This window comes from Ictidomys tridecemlineatus, chromosome 1, assembly GCF_052094955.1.
Source record: "Ictidomys tridecemlineatus isolate mIctTri1 chromosome 1, mIctTri1.hap1, whole genome shotgun sequence".
In the NCBI taxonomy this organism is placed as follows: domain Eukaryota; kingdom Metazoa; phylum Chordata; class Mammalia; order Rodentia; family Sciuridae; genus Ictidomys; species Ictidomys tridecemlineatus.
The window spans coordinates 65,032,282-65,053,655 of record NC_135477.1 but is presented as its reverse complement, the minus strand read 5'-3'; the positions used below and the strand labels follow the sequence as shown (position 1 = coordinate 65,053,655).

At 33.8% G+C, this 21,374-nt stretch overlaps 1 protein-coding gene across 2 annotated transcripts in view; it reads right to left on the bottom strand.

Moving 5' to 3' along the window:
* The window catches only part of Pcdh15 (protocadherin related 15), a 1,597,439-nt gene that overhangs the window by 901,797 nt on the left and 674,268 nt on the right, over positions 1-21,374 (bottom strand). The window lies entirely within an intron of this gene.

Below are 21,374 nucleotides of genomic sequence, written 5' to 3'. Positions count from 1 at the left end.
TCCTGATTGGACTTAATCAGTTAAATATGCTTTCATATTTAAAGTTTTTTTTTAAATCTGTCATGTCACAATTAGGTAAGTACAAATCTAGAGATGAATTTCCAGAGGAATTAGCATCTGCTACAAAGTCCAAAACCTGAAGGTTTTTTAGATTCCTTAATATACCTCATGATGTTTAGAATAATACAGAAATGGTATGCCCATGATATCTTCATAACAGATGGTTTCTTTGGCTTATAGAGGTAAATACTATAGAGCAAAACCTGATTGCCTATAGAACCAGTGAACATGCAAGCAAGGACAAGATATAGGTGACAGTGAAGAGTGTGAAGAGAAAATTAAGAGAATCTAGACAAGGGGCAAAAAGAAGTAAAATCCTAAATAGTTTTTTTTTTCTAAAAATATTTTTATATGAAATGTCATACATGAAATTTTTGAAAGGAGCTATATTATTCTGTGCAAGAATGATCTAAGTAGAAATGAAAGAAATGGATTAAAAGATGATGAAATGGCAAAAGACAAGGGAATTATATCAAGGAATAGGTGTCTATTTTTATTGAAATATTTTAATATGAAATGTCCCCCAAAGCTTCATGTGCTAAAGATTTGGTCCCATATGTGGTGATACAGGAAGTTGGTTGAACTTAGTCAAAGGAAGTCAGTTCTTTGGGGTACACTTTTGAAGGAGATGTTGGGACTCAACTCCTTTCTTCTTTCTCTTTGTTTCCAGGTCATCATGAGGTAAACAGTCTTTCTCTACCACATTCTCCTGTCAGGATACACAGTGGGGCTACAAGTCCAAAGCAACAGAACCAAGCAACCCTATACTGAAACCCTGAGCCAAATGAATCTTCGCTCCTTTTAAGTGGATTATCTTGGGTATATTTGTCACAGTAATGGAAAGTTGACTAACACAGCTATATAGCACATTTTTCCTAAATTTAGTGGCAATGACAAACATTTATTACTCACAGTTTCTCTGAGTTAGGAATTCTTTGTTGGTGAATTGGCACCAAGTTTTCTCAGGAGGTTATAAACAATTGACTTACACCATGGTTTCATCTGAAGACTGGTGGTAGTGGTGGAAAGGAAGCATCTAAACCCATTCATGTGATTAGTTTTAACCCCATTGCATTGCTTCATATATAAACTGACTTTGCCAAGTATGAGCAATTTGAAAAAGAACAAGAGCGAGAGCCTGAGGCATATGCCACAGTGTTTTCATAAAATAGTTTCAGAAAGAATATCTCATTACTTTAGTTGTTTTCTGTTCTTTAGAATCAATACAACAAGTTTAACCCATTATCAAAGGAGAAGAAATTAAGCAAGGTGTGAGTACTGAGAGGTAGCAATCCAAGAGGACTATTGTTGGGACTTATTTTCAATATTTCAAATTATTCAGTATTTTTTATTTGTGCTATAGGCAATATAATCACTTAAACTAAGAAGAGAATGAATGTTAGATTAAGGAAAAGAACACATTAAATCGGGTAGCACAAGAAAGAATAATAAATGTTCAATTTAAAAAAATAAATAGAAAACAAACTAGATTCACTTCAATATTGTAATGGTATGGGCAATTAGGAAAAAGAAAGTAGAGAATTCTAAGCTATTCTGAAGTAATCAACAAGGGGCAATTTCATTGTATATGTTAGTCATATCAGGATAAAGATTTTCAGAAGAACAATAATACTTCAGTCTTGTGAAAACAAGGCTTGAAAATAGAAGATAGTAAATAAAAACTAGAGCCATTAAACTGGTTATGATCAAGATGTTTGTGAAGGCTCTGATAAATAAGCAACTTCGCCCCAAGATGAGATTCAAAAAAAGCATAGGATTTTGTCACTGGATATGAATTTGAAGAATTACAGAATAATTCAAAGACTACTAATCACTAAGCCATGATGTTCCAGGCACAAGTATCGAATATGTCATGTTTCTCATTTAATTAGTACATTAATACAAGGAATGTTGTTAAGAAATTCATTGTGTTTACATTCCCAAAACAAGTGGCAACCCCTGTAGATTAATTTAAATCAATAATTATAACTCCAACCCCTTTACTGATGGCCCATTGAGGACTGGTAATATGGTCCATTGTGAAGAAGAATCTATGAGAAGATGTCTATTGTGGGCATCTGGAATAGATTTTTCTTTCCAAATAATGTCAGTGAGAAAGATAAGGTGTCTGTTTTCCTATTGGAATTTATCATGTTTACATATAATACTTTAGAACTGCTATAAATATCTTGCTCTTAGCTCAAAGATGAAATCTACATTAAAGATGACACAATTTACCTAATTATATTTAATGCTGCAGTGATACATTTTAGAATAAATACCAAAATGAAAATATCTCAAATATTCTCAATTTGACAAATCCAGATTTTTTTAAAAATTACTATTTTTTTGCTTATCTTTTTCACTAATTTGAAAATGAAGAAGACTGAATGAAATCTCAGATGTATTAGCAGTTTTTTTTCTTGTAAGAGAAAATATGTGTTGCATCCCTATAATTTCTAAATAGAAGAAATGCAAAAGTGGAAAGACAGTAGGTTGGTTTATGAAATTAACCACTTGGCATCTGTAGCAGATATTTACTTACTGCCAAATATTTACCACAATAAACAACAGTCTTTGCTGTCAAATTTTATTACAGCTTGCATCGAGGAAGGAAAGTTCCCTTAGGAACAGTTCTTGTTTGACAAAAATGAACACAGTGTCATTTTGCTTTCTGTTTATGGAAAGACAAAAATAAACACTTATTTCGGTAATTGTAACATCTTCAGAGTTCAGACATTCTGCCTATCAAAAATGAATTGTGGGAGACTATATAACATCAAATAACAACTCTGGCTACCCACTTCTAATTCCCTGGTATTATTATAAAAAGCAAAATACTGAGCTGAGGAAAATCAGACAGCCAATTTTCATTGCAGTATGGTTTGGGAATGAAAATAAACAGTGTGATTTCTGTAGACTTCTCAGAACTTTCATGGTACAGTGGTTGTGCACTGGGGGTCAGCCCCTGGGTGATTTGAACTGTGGTGTGTCAAGATGCTATAACTAGTGGACCCATGTTTGCTATTTGTGGGTGATTAATTTTGATTTACTTTTTATCTTTTAACAAATAAGCATTAGATATATACTGTATGAAAATAGTTTCAATAAATTTATCCTAATTGTATTATTTTACATTTTTCTCTTCTATATTTTACTCCTTTGATTTGACATTTCCTAATAGACATACTTTTGACAATGACAATGCACAAATATAACAAGGATAGAATAGAAGAGAATTTAAATTTTAATATTTTATTTCCAAGATTATATGCATTCTAGCACACACACCCTCTACCAGGAATAAAGATAACAGTAATTAATAATACTATGCCAAATATTTTGATATATCATAATATTGTGTTAATTCTTTCTTCCTAAACCTTCTTGACCAAGCATACTAGCCTTGGAAAAGGGTCCAAAACAACTAAACAATATTATTCTATAGTTTGCACTCTTGACAGCTGTAAACCAAAAGCTACTATAATACCCTTGTCCTCTAAGTCAAGAGTGTGATGATGGGTACACATTTTAATTTATATAGGATGAATGAGTTCTATAGAACTGTGGCACAGCATTGTGACTACAGTTAACAAAAATGTATTACATACTTGGAGATTTCTAAGGGAGTCAATATTAAATGCTCTCATCACAAAAATAAGCAAACGTAAGTATGTGAGGTGATGTTTACATTAATTATATTGATACCATAAATTTACAGTGTAAACATATGTAAAAACATTGACTTGTATGTTGCAATTATAAGCTATTTTTGTTTGCCAATTGCATATTTTAAAAGCTGGAGAAAAGATGGGTACCACATATTAATGAATCAAAATTGAAATAAACAGGGGCTGGGGATGTGGCTCAAGTGGTAGCGTGCTCTCCTGGCATGAGTGCGGCCCAGGTTCGATCCTCAGCACCACACACAAAGATGTTGTGTCTGCGAATAACTAAAAAAAATAATAAATATTAAAATTCTCTCTCTCTCTCCCTCTCTCTCTCTCTCTCTAAAAAAAAAAAAATTGAAACAAATAATAAGATGTACACTGCAAAAGGCTGTCTTTTCCCATGTTTTCAAAGGCTCTCCATGCCCAAATTTTAAGTTATCTTAAAAATTTTCCAGTGTATCTGTCAACCTGGCATCACTAAAATCCATTTGCAATTCTCAGATGTTGAAGACAATGCATGAGCATCTTCTTTCCTAAAGCCGCCCGGGGTATTTTTCTTGAGTAGATAGTATATTTGGAAAAATTATCAAATTCTATCTTATTTCAATTTCCTTCCCATCCCTGTTCTCTGTCCAACTACCACCACCTGCTTTTCTTCCTTTTCCTATAAATGGACTATATCCTTTCTACCCCTTGTCTTCTTAGTTAAAACTTTCATCAGATCAGAATGCACATTTGAGATGCACTCTGAAAAATGTGGATGCTTTCCCTTCCTCTTTTATTCCATCATCTTTCTGTTCAATATCCCAAACTACAAATTGAGCCTTTTTTCCTTCCATTTATACAGAAAATCAGGTGCTTTAGTCGGCCTTTTTCTGCTGTGACCAAAAGATCAAACAAGAACAATTTTAGAGAAGGGAATGTTTACTTGGGGGCTCACACTTTCAGAGGTCTCAGTCCATAGGTGACTGATTCCATTCCTCAGGGCCTGAGGTACGGCAGGACATCATGGCAGAAGAATACAGCAGAGGAAAATGGCTCAGGACATCACACCAGGAAGTAGAAAGGTACTCTTCTCATCACCAACAAAACACAAACCCCAAGGGCACAACCCATCAATCCAGCCCCTCCAACCATAGACTACCTAGTTAACATCTAGTTAATTTTAATCAGGGAATTAATACACTGACTAGTTAAAATTCTCATGCCTGAATCATTTCACCTCTAAATTTTCTTACATGAGCTTTTGGGGGATATCTATATCCATAACATTGAGATATCCATTTTTTGAGAATGGGGTCTCAATTTATTGCTGAGGCTGATCTTGAACTCCTGGGCTCAAGTAATCCTCTCTCCTCAGCTTGTCAAGTAGCTAGAACTGCAGGCACGTGCCACCCCACCCAGCAAATTAAGACTTTGTGTGTAGGAGTGTGGTGTGGTTTGGGGAATGGAAATCAATGCCTCACACATGCTGGGCATAGCCCTGACTATTCTCATCAATATCAATACATCATATAGGAAACATGAACCAGTGAAAGATCTTGAACATGGATTTTATAAACTACTATACTGGGACCGAGGTATAATTACTGCCTGTACTATTTATTAGAACTGATAACAAAAGTCTGTCATACAGAAACGTTCTATGTTGGTAAAGCTAAAGACATAGAAATAATTTAGATTCTAATGTATGGAGAATATTTCCCACTTTTCTTCTTGAAATATCACAGAAATCACAGGTAACAATGGCATGGGGAAAAAAATAACATTTCAGTGGAAATGTGAGATTAGAGCTATGTGTAAGTTGGGGAAATGAAATCCCCTTTTACAGTGACTGCGGAGTTTCCACAAATCATTTGCAAAGGTTCTGTTGACTTAAATAGTGGATTAGAGTGATCCCTAAACCTATGACTCGTGTTCTTAAGAGGAAAGCTTGGCACAAAGAAACAGGGAAATATCATGTGAGAGAAGCTATGCAGCTATAAATTAAGGAATGATAAATACTGCTTACATATCACAAGTATCTGGAAAAATTCAAAGAAGGATCGTATCCCAGAGGCTACAGAGATAGTGCAGCCATGCCAACACCTTGATTCTAAAATTCTACCCTGCAGACCACTGAGGGATACATTCTATTTAATGAGGTCTAGTTTGCTATAGCTTAAGAAACTAATACAAGTGTCACAAAATAGCCTACACTGAAGAATACGTAAAGGGTAAGTGTTCACATTCTAAAACCAAAATGCCTTTCAGTACATTTTGTCACTTAATAATCTGACTTTGGATGAGTTATCCAGTTCAAATCTTGATTTTTTTTCATGTGGAAAACAGAATTAAAACTATCTTTCTCATAAAGAAATAAGATGATTGGGCTGGGCATGTGGCTCAAGCAGTAGCGCACTCGCCTGGCATGCGTGGGGCACTGGGTTCGATCCTCAGCACCACATAAAATAAAATAAAGATGTTGTGTCCACCGAAAACTGAAAAATAAATATTAAAAATTCCTCTCTCTCTCTCTCTCTCTCTCTCTCTCTCTCTTAAAAAATATCTTATAAGAAATAAGATGATGGGTATGTAGTGCTCATCATAGTGACTGGCATATAGTAAGAGCTCTGTAACCATTGCCCATATATTTATTTTTTTAAATGTCCCCATAAGAAATAACCTACACCAGTGAAGTAACATTTTTAATATAAAACATAATCATACGGTCTCTTTGTTTACCCCCTTGGAACATCTAGCAACTTTCATTTAAACAAACTATCCAAAGCATTGAAGCATTTTCACATGGAGTTTAATTAACAGCCAGTAGTTTAGCAGAGCCTCAGTGGGCAAAATTCTCTCTAGCAATACTCCATCCTCTTGAGCACTGAAAGTCTCATAAAATACGATGTATGAAAGGGCTTGGGATGTAAGTAAATAATACCACCATTGACTGAGACTTGTATACCTTCCTGACATGTGTATCTGACCTGTGAGAACATAGCCATGCAAGTAGTTGACCCTTGGAAAGTTGTCAGACAGGTAGAAAAATCCATGTAAAATTATGTAGGACCTATAGGCTACTATTGTCCAAGAGAAAGTTTTTAAGAGACAGGAAGAGCTCTTCAGAGGGCATTAGAATTATGGTTGACATAAGGTAAAGGTGTCTGCTAATGGCCTGGAACCTCATGGAATGGAAACTCTTCACTTTCCACCCTCCAGAAGGTGATTATAATTCATAAGGCCACAGTCAGGACCCCAGAAATTTAACATTTTTTGGGGGGGGCACCGGGGATTGAACCACAAGGGCGCTGGGCCACTGAGCCACATTCCCAGCCCTGTTTTGTACTTTATTTAGAGACAGTGTCTCACTGATTTGCTTAGCACCCCACCTTTGCTGAGGCTGGCTTTGAACTTGTAATCTTCCTTCCTCAGTTCCCAAACTGCTGGGATTACAGGTGTGCACCACTGCACCCTGCATAAGAAATTTAACATTTTAACAGATGCCTTAGATGATGCTGATTCAGGTGTTCTAGAATTCACATTTTGAGAAACATTGGCTTGTATAATAGGGAGCAAGTAAGGTCCAATAATTTTGTTTTAGTAATATTTTTGAGATCATGTAAAGATATTATCATCCCTGCAGTCCAGATTGAACTCAGGGACACTTAGCCACTGAGCCACATCCCCAGCCCTAATTTTAATTTTAGTTAGAGACAGGGTCTCACTGAGTTGCTTAGTACCTTGCCTTTGCTGAGGTTGGCTTTGAACTCACTATCCTCCTGCCTCAGTCTCCCTAGCTGCTGGAACTACAGGCATGTACTACCATGCCTGGCTAGATATCATCATCTAAAATCCCTCATTTTGACTTCAAATTCTTTGATCAAAATTCCACAGAAAAATATCTTCCCATTCTTTCATTACATTGTTTCATTTCACTAAACTAGAATAGATGGAAAGAAAGATTCTTATATTGTTATTCACACACTGTGCTGAAAGTATAATTTGGGCAATAAGCCTTTGAGTTCAGGTTAAAATACAAGAACTTAGCTCTAACTTCTGAAAACTTATTTTAAGAGTAGCTCTCAACCATTGCTGCATTAGAGTAATATGTGGAGCCCTAACATATATACCCCTCAGACCAATTAAATCAGAATTTCTGGTTATAGTCACAGGGCACAGGGATTCCCAAATTAATTCTAATATGCAACCAAGGCTGAGAACCATTGCTTGGATGGAATACACTTATTGAAAGCTACATGACCAAGGCCTTTGCCTAATAATAAGAAAACTCTGCTTCTTAATTCTCTGGTCCTCTGGAAACTACATATACCCTCAAGATTCATCATAAAATATTTGTATATGCACAAGACTTTACATAATGAAGTTGGTGAATATTGTGAATTCTAAATTTTAGAAATAAAAGACTGGGGGTGCTTATTACAGAAAAAAGTCTACGAGATAGAAACACTATAACTTGCATGTCATTAGCTGAGCTTCCGACAAACATGGGTGCATAAAGAAAGAAAAAACAGTTTCATTAGAAACCAAGTCTACCCAAGTCCCCACCTCTAAAGAACACAGTTAACAAGCAGGAAGGTTTCTTCAAAAGACAACATATTCCATGTTTTGATTTACATGAAGAGTATGTTTGGGTTTGGATTATGTTGTTATTAAATGAATCAAAATTATACTTATAAGTGGGACCCAGACTTATAAATTACATTTGTTTTTAAGTTAATATTGTTATCTTCAGAGTAAATAATTAAACTCATTGTGATTGAAAATCTACTCGATATCCTCTGTACCCAGGAAGGCAAATCTACCATACTTTCTCTCCAAGTGGAACCAAACAGAAAACAAGTTAATGATAAATAAACAACTCTGAGTGTTACACTCTCGAGCAAGGAAAGAAGACAATTGATTTTGCTCCAACAAATGGGAGTAAGCAAGATGTAGGCACATATATGTGCCAAGAATTGGAAATGTGAGCCCTGCAGTCAACTTGAGCTCCTAAAATCTAGTCAAGCTTGTTTAAGAAAGATTGAAATAAAATGTCTTCATCTCCTTTATCTCTTGTAGAAGTTGCTCTTCTCACATAATTTTAACTTTACCCAGAATTTTATGTCATTTTAATAAATAAACAGAATGGAGACAAATCATAAATGTTTGTTACAAATGGTGAAAATTTATTTGCCTGATGACATATTAATCTATTCCTTCTATTTCCAAGGAAAAGAAACCTATTTGATAGACTTCAGAAATTTCTAGAACTGGATGACTGCATAGAAACTTTCTGAAAGAAGTGGTAGAGGGTAAAGTTGTCAAAGAAGATCTACATATGTACTCTATATTTTTTAAGCAATGTATGTCTACTTGTCACCATAAATGTACTAGATAATAAGCTATTTGGGAATAATAATAAATTTTATATGGAATAATTTGACATAATTAAAATTTGTACATTAATATCTCTCCATACATTAGTTGAAGGTCATTTCCCTGGCTGATGGTGATATTTTGCCTTATTATCTGATATTTTATGGGATACTACAAAGCAATTCCTGGGAATGTTTTTAGCCCTCTGATAAGACAGTACAAATTATGATTTCCTCATCACTAAATATCCTTGGATCATATGAATTGTATTTAGATGGAGAGTTTTTTTTCTTAATTACCATTTCCAAGAGTCACTAAATGTCTGAAACTACTGAAATTAGAAAATATTTATGAAAGCAAGTTATCAATCTCTGATAGGTCAGGAATCCCAAGAAAGTGTAATCTGTTGTCAGGATGCTCTGGACAGGAGCTTGAACACACTTTTAAATTCTGAGTAAAGAGGTACTGAACAGGTATTGCACCCCACAATAGAATTTGGATTTTACCTCCACTTGGATAAAGAGGTGCAGCTCCAGGAGCACCAGTCACCCACTTGTTTGTGGTAACCCTATCCCTTGCCTCATTTGAATGGCTTCTCCCAAATAAAACCTGGATTCCAGGCGTGCCCCTCCTCTTTCTTGCCTGCCCTGTCCCCCTTGTGGGAGCTGTGGCTGAGGAGGGATCACTGAACCCTAATAGGTACTTTCTGTGTCTGTGTCTTCTGTAGTCAGCCAAAATTCACTTGGAGTGATCCTGACCGGTTGCATTGTGACAGTCTATAATAATGAATCATTGGTACCTCACTATAAAGAACTGTAAAGAAGAGAAACAATTGAGTATTCATTTGTGAGCTCAGCAAGCAGAGCTCACAGAGATGAGGCACCAAACCAAGGTCTCAAAGGACAAGCTTGTCACCTTTGAAATGGTACTAGGACCACTCTACAGATTCTAAAATCACTGACTATCAAAGAAAAAATGAACCAATTTTTCTAAAGGTGAGGAATTCCATAAGTTATACCAATTTTCTGAGCAGCTTTGTCTCAAACAAATGGTAAATTTGACCTTTGGTGTATTGCAAATGAGGCAAATTCCGAAATGAATTGAAACACATTTTTTTTTAAAGGTACACTTTTTTTTTCTATAAATCTGCAAATTTTTGTATATTTTGCAGATATTTTAGTAGTATCTAGAACCATAATATATTCATAGTATTATCTCCTAACAAGATTTAGTATTTATAAAGTTAAAATGGGAATAACAAATTGATGAGATCTATCCAAATAAAGATTATTTCATAAAACACATTTTGATAAAATTTTTGAAAGGACTAAATGTAATTGGGTTGAGCAGCTTCTACGAAATGTACAAAATTCTTGTATGTACGCTGCTAATTACCTTGAGGTGATGGTTGTTCTCATGGAAGTCTAAGCCAGTTTTTCTCTTTGTTAATATAAACCAGCCCTCCTGATTTATGGAAAAGAGGAATTAATCAAGCAGGCATGTTATGTATTAGCCAAGTGAATATCTACACATTTCAAGCAATAAATAGAAATGAAAGCATTTTGTTAATGAATAATTTAAATTTCACTGCTTTAATATCTCTTCAAATAAACTGTCTAGGTGAAAAAATATAAAAAGGAAAGAAAAATTTACCTGAAGTCCAGGTATGGTAGCACACACCTGTAAACCCAGGGTTTCAGGAGGCTGAGATAAGAGGATTTCAAGTTTGGAAGGTCAGTCTGAGCAACTTAAAATACTCTGTCTCAAAATAAATAAAAAAGGACTGTAGATATAGTGCAGTGATAAAGCATCCCTCAGTTTGATTCCCAGTAACAAATAAAAAATACTTCGTATATGAAATTTTCTTTCAATTTAGAATGTGGGTCAAGTTATTTTAGAATATAAAATTATTATCCAATTATAGAAATAATGATCATCCTAACATCCAATGTATTGTTTCTTACTTGAACAAATTACTTGCAAACTTAGGCACTTGTCAATTGATGTTTTACAGTTTAAAATTTTATATATGATTTATGTTTTACTGTACTACTGAAACCATAGCTATGAGAAATCTCATTGTTTATTGGAAGAGACTTGAACATTCCAGGTTATATACTTGATGTTATACTGTAGTCAGATTTCCAAATAGCTAATTGATAATAAGCTTGGTGGATAGTCAATTTTTTTTTCAAATTAAATGCTTGATGGAATTAAGCTACTTGCTGATTAAAGTTACAGTTATCCAATTTCCATAATACAAATTCAAAATATAAGCTCTATTATACTGTTCCATAGACATGAAGCATATTTTTTTTAACTGGCTTATCTGCTGCTCAGGAAATTCTACCAGATGAATTCTGAAGCCAACACAACATTACAATTTTTAATAACACAATTTCTGGTACTATTAATTATTAGGGATCAAAAAAAATAAATGTATTATTAATTATTAAATATGATTATATATTCACATACTACTCAGGCAACATATTTGTATTTTTTCATTCAATCATTTAGAGTTTGGGAAAGATGCATGGAAGAGGACATCTATATTTCGCCAAATAGACCCTAATTTTTATATCTTTTTCATCCCTAACCCATTCTTCAATGGCAACACCTGTTAATAGTTTATTATAAATTATAATAACAATTTTCTTAACTTTACAAAATAAACAGAACATATTGAGGACGCACATATCTGTTCTGTGAGACATAAGATAATAAAATAAGATATGGAATATTTCCTTCAAAGAACTAATAAAACAATTTAGGGAAAAATGATTTATGAAGTGTTTACCATGTAAAGATACTTTAGTCTGTGCATTGTACTGATGTCATTTAGACACTTAGAATGCCCATCAAAACCTACACGACTTGATCAATCTAGGACAGTTTTCCATTACTATTTGTCCAAGTGGATCTCATCATCAGCCCATTATTGGAAGACTTAAGAGACCTTCATGCATTTGAAACCACAGTTAGGATTTGCCGGAAATTATTCAAACTTTCTTGTTTTTAGGATTTTCTTTAATATTTGTTAGAATAATATCTAGAGGATAGATGTATTAGATATTAGGGATTCTGTGAGCCACAGTAAAATTATGTATTTATATGCTTGATTATATCCAGAATCAATATAAATAGATTTTGATTATGCAATTATACCTTGGCATCAAAATGCCAAAAGATGATGAGATAAAGCAAACATATTACAATATTACAAATAACAAAAAAAAAAAAGAGTCTCTGAATAAAAACTTTGAATTCAAATGTAGCTACTTTAACAACCTCACAGATGTTAGGGTACAAAGCAAATGGCAGACCAAATATGTATGTGTGTATGTATGTGTTTAGTCTGCATTTAGGTATAATGGAATAATTTGTTAGAGGTAATGAATATTTGTTAGAAAAATGAATCTTCATTTTTCAAGATACAACATGTATTTCCTCTATTCACAATATGTCACAAAGAGTCTAACAAAAGTTCTTTGTAAATATTACTGCACTTCATCTTAAACCTTTTGAGGGAACTGAAATTCAACAAATTTAATTTTTTTAATGACACATACTTAAAAAGTGACAAAGTTTGAACTTTATTCAAGAAACATGAAAATTTTTAACTATAAAAAGTCATTTAGTAAAATAAATTATAGCACAACAATGCAATTACAGTACAAAAGCCAACATATATAAAATCATATTATTATATAATAATCTTATAAAAATAAGGTAATTTGAAAATCTTTTCTAAGTGCTCTAAAAATAAATGTGGGTTTATTTTCTTGATATAAAATATTTAATTTAGATTAAATGTATATTAACATACAATGTAAAATTAAAATTAAAATAAAATGTAGATTCCCACTTGATTACATATAATCAACATAACAAACATTTTTATAAAGCTATTAGTAAACATTAATACATTAATTTTAATTTTATTGCTGTAGTATGTACAATCACCCTGAAGAAAGTTTGCCAGTTAATATAATTACCATGATTTCTTAACACTTACATTTTTCAATATTAGCTTTAGATATCATTAAAAATGAAAAAAAAAATTAAAAGAAAACATGAGATTTTTAGCTGAAATTTTACTTCTACCCCATTTTCACTAGTGGTTACCACTTTCCTGAAGTTTCATGTATAAAATCATAAATCCTGAGTCAATAATTTGAGCTCAAGATTCTCTATAAAATATCATATGTACCAGATTACTCATTACCATACACAATAGCTAAGATAGAAGGTACAGTGCAAAGATTCCCTGTTTTACTATTTCCAGGACCACCTGGAGCCAGTCTCTGAGATCAGGCTACTAACTCACTAATCAAAATTCCCAGGGAATTGGAACCAACCTTAGTATCTACAGCCCTTCCAGATTTGACCCAGTGAATTACAAATCTGCCTGCATAAAATAATCTTCAAAGAGCATGTAAGCAATACAGATGCTTTCTTATTCCATTCCCATAAATAGGGGGTAAGGGTGGTGGTGATGGTGGTTAGTAAAATATGCCTTCCAACAAACTACAGTAAATATTATTCCTAATGTAGAAATTTAGAAACTTTCTTTTACAGCTGAGAAAAATGCAAGAATGGTCAATAATTAACCCTTTCTTTAAACTGTAAAGTTGGTCTTAGCCAAAGTAGCAAAACAAGAAATAGGAAGAAAAGCAATACCATTTCAAAAAGAAAGAACAAACTTTAATTTTTGCTGAAGTTAACATAAAACAATGTCCAAAACCATATATTGTTAATCAAAATGGAAACTACCTTGTCTTTTCTTATATCACATCTTTAAACTTGATTCAATAATCAAAATTTGTATTTTTTACCTAAATCAGGGGAGAAAAATTAGTTTGTACATTTTCATACAAGAAATCAGAAAGAAACATAGTAGGTTTTAGAAATTGGTTGAAAATGACATATGTAGAAGGAAAATTTTAGTCTGTGATAGATTAAATAGATTCATTTAAAAAAATATTTACATATTTGCTTGACTTCCTGTTGATACTGAACAAATAACACTTTAATGTACATACACTTAGGAAGTTGTATCTACAGGAAAAAGTAATAAACTAGGATCTCTTCAAGAATATTTTACAACTGAGATCCATTTTTTTTTTTGAGATTGCAGAAAAATATACACAGTCAGGTTTGAATTTAAATACCACTTTGACTCCAGCATTTTTTCCAACTTTTAAAAGGCACTTGAAAAATAAGGAAGGAAGGTCTCAGCGATTTGTGATGATTTTGCGTGTCTTTGACACTTTCGGTTTTTCTCCAGGGTAAAAAATGAGAACATAGTTGGTTGCCATGCATGCTCAGCAGCTTCATAGCAGGGGCCCTTTGAGGAATAACTCAGCAGGGTCAGTAAGAATTAAAGAGGAGTGACAAATAGGCCTGCACACCCCTCTGGGAGGATGAATGTAAGGAAGACGTTTTGCCTATTCTATGCCTTAAGGCATGTGACTAAGGTTTGTACAGTCTTTCAGAAGCAATGTTTAATTTATTTTCTGTCTGATTTCAGAGATGTGGGTAGAGTTACTCAGTTAATATTCTGAACTGTGTGCTTTTTTTATTAATAAAATAATTGCAAAGCTTTATACACATTAAGGTATAAAAATAGGATAAACTTCCTTACTTAAGGTTTAACAAAAGAACCTTTTTAAAAAATGTTGATGCTTAATTGCATTAGCTCTCTTATCTCTTGTCTCTTTGCCTTCCAAATTTGGGTTCCTGATGTAAAGGCTTCCAAGATAATCCACTAAATGTGGCTGCATAATTCATACTGTGAATCATATGTGGTTACAGAGAGAGGAAGATCTTTCTGGTTTCTCAAAACACCAGTGTAACAGGGAGCTTAATACCCAATAGCATAAATAGATTAGGCTCCACATCCATGAATTATGACTTTGAATTATGAGATAACTGGAAATTATGGTCATTGATGCTGTTGTTGTTATTATTATTATTATTATTATTATTATTATTATTATTATTATTATTTCACATATCTTTGTCCTAAAGCCAAAATTTTGAACATAAAACATCATTCTGCATGTTGTCTTTGGAAAATTGTTTTGAAGTATTAATGTGGATATTGCCTCAACGTAAGGCTTTGTTTCTCTTTTGTTAATAGCCATATGAATAGCATTTGGAAGACTGCCTTGTCCATACTAGTAATTATTTGTCGAATGACTGAATTTTCCTTATTTAATAGCACCCAAATGATGAAATTTTATTTTAGCATCAACAAAAGGTATTTAAAAACTATCAGAGTTCCAATATCTTAGTAATAATAGACTTCAGAAATGGAGTTTTAATAGTATCAATTTTTTAGTGTTTTAAATAGATATGGTAGCCAATAATTTTTATTTTTGAAATAAATAAAATTTGCTTCAACTAACCCTATATAATATCTCACTTTTACCTTTAAAAACAATATTATATGAGGTATTTCTTCAATGTTGAATTTTTCCCTGTAGTCTCATAAAATCAGAACATACCTACTTCCTCACAGTTAAGCTCTTACTGATGTTTTTAAAGAGCCAGGAAAGAATTGGGAAAAAAAATCTCTTTATTGAAATAATAAAAAAGCTGCAAAATTTAATTAAGTTTTCCATAGGTCCTCAAGAGGTCAGTGAATAAAAGAATATTCATCACTACCAGTTCCCACAATGAACTTCCACATAAGCAATCCAATAAAGTAGAAATCATGTTCTCTTGATATGTTATCTCCATATTTTAAAAACTTTCATTTGAATATTCTACATGAAAAAATGTGTGTAAAATGGGTTTGAGAATCCATTATTCAGTGATTGCACTTAGTTTTGTATTCTATTTTTGAGTCAGAATTTTTATAAAATTTCAAAAACTAATACTGTTTAGAATATTGATATTTTCATGGAAATAGTTAAGAATGAGCAACCAAAAAATGCAGCTGTGGCAGTTAGCACCATAAGAAGACAAAGGAATTCAATAGTGAATTAGTGTGATGTGGTGTCATCATTGCCATGAACCCAACATTGACATTTTTATCCAGAGTCTGAGTTTGAGAATACCACTGGCCTCAGAATAAATGTACTCCAGGCTCAACTTATTTTACTTGTGACCTAGCTCAACAAGATACAAGCCAATCCATATAAACCCAGCTGCAAATGATGCTGTCCAGGGAATTTCCTCTTTGATACATTTTATCTTTCCAAGTTGGATATTAATGACTCAAAGGGAGTATTTTCCTCTCTGGCCCCAACCTTATCTACTCATCATGTAACTTCTATGGAAAGCTGAGGCAAATAGCTATGCTCTTGAATTTATTCTGATTTATATTCCAAAACTAAACTGTGGCCCTTTGAAAATATTTAAGTTTCATTTGATTAAATGTTTTTAGATAAAATAAATATCTATTTCCAAATTATATTTACAAACAGAAATAACAACCTTCAGAATTTCTAGAATGTACATTTTATTACTATTACAAAGAAAGGGAATTTAAGATACCTTTGAACTGGATCTTTTTATTGAATGAGTACCTTAAATGTATATTTTCTTAGATTTTGGTCTAAGTATCCTGAAATCCAATTTAGTTAAATCTAAAGAGTGTTCTCTAAGGTGATATGAAAGAAATAAAAAATATTTCCAATCCAAGCTTCATACTTGGATATTTGGATGACAGGCAGTATCTTAAAGTAAATATGACTCTCTAAGAGACATTCACCTGCACATTTTTATATCTTACCAGATACATACCAGTGGGAAAAAAAATTGTTCCAGGGAAAAGAAAAGTCTATAAAGTATAGGTTTTAGCAATTTTTGTTATGAAACTTTATTATACCATAGAAATTCATTACAGTTTTACAATCTAGGAAGGGAATTGTTTTAATATACAATATTATAAGCTCTTGTTGGTGGGTCCCTACATATGAGCCTTAGGATTTGTATTCTTGGGTGGGGCTCTACCTTGCTCAGATAGGGGAAGGCTCAGTGGATTGTTGAAGTGAGTAGGAATATCAAACTCCCTCCTCAGGCACTGGGACTCAGGCTATATTGCTGACCATGGCATCATAGCTCAGCTTTAGTGCTCATATGTTTTACATATTCTACAATCCCACACAGAAGAAGGAAAAAAAATGGTGGATCAGAGGTACCCACAATATCTTCACAATTCCCCAAGAGTGAATTAAATAAGCAGCTATGCAGTGGCATACTCTGGTATGAAGACTGGGAAAACATTAGTAGGCAACCTAGAAAATTAGCAATCATATGACAACTACAAGTATCAATTCCTATAATGAAAAGAGACTTAATAAAAGAAACAGATGGGGGCAGTGTCCAGAGAGCATTGACTCAGGAAGGGGGAAGAGAGAGATTCCTCTCCAATGCGGAAAGTTGAAAAAAAAAAAATCATGAAAACAATTCCATTTACCATAGCCTCAAAAGACAAACAAATAAAAAGTACTGAAGAATAAATCTAACCAAGAAGGTGAAAGACATATAGAATAAAAATTGTAAAGCACTGAAGGAAGAAATTGAAGAAAATATTAGAAAATGTAAAAACCTTCCATGTTCCTATATAGACAGAATTAATATTGCTTAAATGGCTATATTGCCAAAAACAATCTATAGATTCAATATGATCCCCGTCAAAATACCAATGAGATTTTTCACAGAACTAGCAAAGACATATAATCAGTATAGATGTAGATATCAGTATAGAGGTTCCTCAAAAGAATAGAAGTGGAATTTCCATGTGACTCAATGTATGACTCTATAAAACTTATTTAAAAGGATTAAAATCAGCATTTAATAAAAATACATGTGTACTGTGGTTAGTCAATTTTTCATTGCTGTGAGAGAAATATGTGATACGAAAGGAGACAAGATTCGTGTTGCCTCGTGGTTTTAGAGTTTCAGTCCGCTGTTACCTTTCTCCAAAGCAGAAAAATCATGAAGGAAAGTTGCTCAGCTCACAGCAGTCTGGAGTATGCAGAGACATACGATGGGGCCTGGAACAGGTATAATCCCCAAAGCCACATCTCCAATGACCTGCTTCCTCCAGGTGTACCCCACCTGCCTCTAGGTACCACCCAATAGTCCATTCAAAAAATTAGTAATCCATTAAATAGTTGCTTCCACTGATGAGGTCATACCCCCAACACAATCTAATCATTTCACCCCTGAGGATTGCCTAATACATAAACTTTCTGAGAGACACTCTAGATCCAAATCATAAATTTCTACCCCTGGACTCCATTGTGATATGAATTTGTGCCCATATTGAACTGCTGATCTCCAAGAGTCTGGGTAGTCTTAACAGTTTCAGCATTGCTCAAAAGCCTAAGTCTAAAGTCTCCAAGACTCAAGGCAAGCACTTATTTGTGAGCCCTCATCAAATTCAAAATGAATTGTGTATATACAATATATCATGACACAGTAAACATTTCAATTTCAAACTGGAAGAATGGAAGCATAAAATGAAGGAACACAATCAAAGCAAGATGAAATCCCAGCTGGGAAAACAGGTCCTATAGCTACACATCTAAGATCTACAGCATGTGGTGGCAGAAGGTGGGCCCCAAAGTGGTGGGCAATCCCACCCTCTACCTTGCTCACTGAAACCCACATGATCTATACTTCGGCCCTTTTTGCTTGCTTCCTTACATTCTTAGAGGATGTCTCATGTTCCTGGAATCTCTTAATTGGTGTCCATTGCTGCTTTTGTTTCACTCTCACAGCTTCACACATCACTGTGTCGGGGGTGCCTGCAGAGATTCTCACCCTGCCACACTTCTGAAACATGACTTTCCTAGAAATACCATTGGAAACCGGTACAACCTTCTAACTGCAGCATCCTGCAGTCTTGAAGAACGAGCACCATGTAGGCAATGCCATTATCTACAGTAGACAGACCTCCTTGGACCATGAATACAGCAGCCTCTGAGTGCCAAGCTGGCTAAACGTGATAAAATGAATCCCGGGGAAACAACTTCCTAGGCATGCCTGTGTGAGCAGCATGTCTCCCCATGGTCTCTTAAATGAGTTTTCACTTTTACCACTTGAGCCTGTAAGGGTAGGGTCTTGTTAATCCCTGAGATGCCCACAAGTCATCTTTCCTATTGTTGCTATAGAAATTACCTAGTTTCTCTTTAATGGAGCCAATCTTTCAGCAACCATAGTTTTCTTGGCCCCAATTTTACACATGATTTTCTGGTCAAACTGAAACTTTTTTGAAATTTTCTGCTCTGTTTGTTACCAATTCTCACAGTAAACCTAACTAAAACTGCCAGTAATACCCACACTGCCACCTAAATGTTGTGCTGCCTTGAAATTTCCTCCATTGGATTCATCACTTTTAAATTTGGCCTCATATAAAGTCTCAGGACATGAACATGATGTGAGCAAGTGATTCACCAGATTATTATATGTATAGTCAAATCCCCAGAGAGTTCTCATTTCCATCTAAAACTTCATGATCACTCTGTTTACTGTCTGCATGCCTATTAGAATTATGGTTTCCTTAACTCACACCAGAATTACCCATTGAGTTATATCTACAATCTTCTAAGTCTTATCTAACTTGCATCTCCAAAACTTTCCAAACTCTTACCTCAAATCAGTTCCAAATGCTTCTGAATAGCATGATGAGGTATAATCACAGCAACAAACTCATTTTTGGTATCAACTTTTGGTTGCTCTGACTAAAACACACAAAAAGAACAACTAAAGGAGGAAAGATTTTATTTTGGCTCAATTTCAGAGGTTCAGTACATTGTCAGTGGGCTCCAAGGTTGAAACATAGAAGGTCATGGCAGAAGAAATTTGCTCAATTCATGATATCCAGGGAGGAGGAGGAAAAGAAGGTTGAGAGTGGAAAGAAAGGAAGAGTTCAGAGACTATAGATATAGTCTACAAGACCATGCCCCCACTGAACTATCTCCTTCAGTCATATTCTATCAGCTAACAGTTGTCACTCAGTAGTCCATTCAAATTATGAACCCACCAATGGATTAATCTATCAATGAGGTCATAGTCCTTATAATCTCATCACTTCAACTCTGAGCATTGCTGTATTGCATAACAGATGAACTTTTGGGAAGACATTGTAAATCCCTATCATATGACATACTCATGTTTATATCAGCACTAATCACAAGAGCCATTTTGTTCCACAAAATGGAACTAGCCTAGGTATTCGATGACAGATCAAAAGATTATATATAAATTTACATATATATTTTTGTATACATACACACACACACACACACACACACACACACATATATATATATATATATATACACACACACACGCACACACACACACGCATATACACAATGGAGTTCTGGTAAGCCATAAAGAAGAATGAAATTATATCCTTTTAAAAAAACATGTTTGGAACTATAGAACCTCATAAAAAGTGAAATGAGTCAGATTCACAATGTCAGACATAGTTTGTTTTCTCCCATTCTTGGACAGTTATAGGGGAAATAAAGGGAAAAAGCCACTTTATGAAAGCATAAGTGAAACTATTAGAGTCGAAAATGGGATTTGGGAGAAGGAGTTGGGAATGGAAAGGATAGGAATAGGTGAAATAAATACACCAGATTATTCTATGCTCAGGTATGGATATATCACACTGAAGCCTACTATTATGTAAAATTATAATTGTCCCCTAAAGTACTTATAAAAATATAACAAAGTATAATGTTACATATAATAAAAAATAAGTAAATTTCAAGTTACTTTTTGAGCCATGATTGTCATCAGGTATCAGTCAATAAAATTGCTGTTTTTCATAGTCATGAATTATAAAAGAAAAACTGTTAAAATTATCAATATGATTTTATCATGTAATGATTTTATATAAGAAAATGATATGTAAGAAGTCCTTATTAGTGGATTTTTTGTTATATTTCAGCTTGATTTATTGTCTGGAAATAACATTTTATTTTTAACTTAGAAGAAAAATATTGATTAAGTAATGTGTTTGACCTATTATTTTGAGGAAAATTGGGTAATATTATGAGATTTATTATCTTGTATGGCTCAAAACAATGATTGCACACTCAAATGGCTTTTGTTACAATTATCAGAGGTTGAACTTTGGCATCCTAAACCTTTTTACTTACACCAGAACAGTGGGAAAGGATGCTCTAAAAATATTCTTTTTTTTTTTTTTGTGTGTGTGTGTAGGGGGCATGGGGGCAGGGAAATATATATATGTATATAGAACTGTGCTGAAATATTAAGCAGTTTAGATAGCAGATAAGTCCAGTG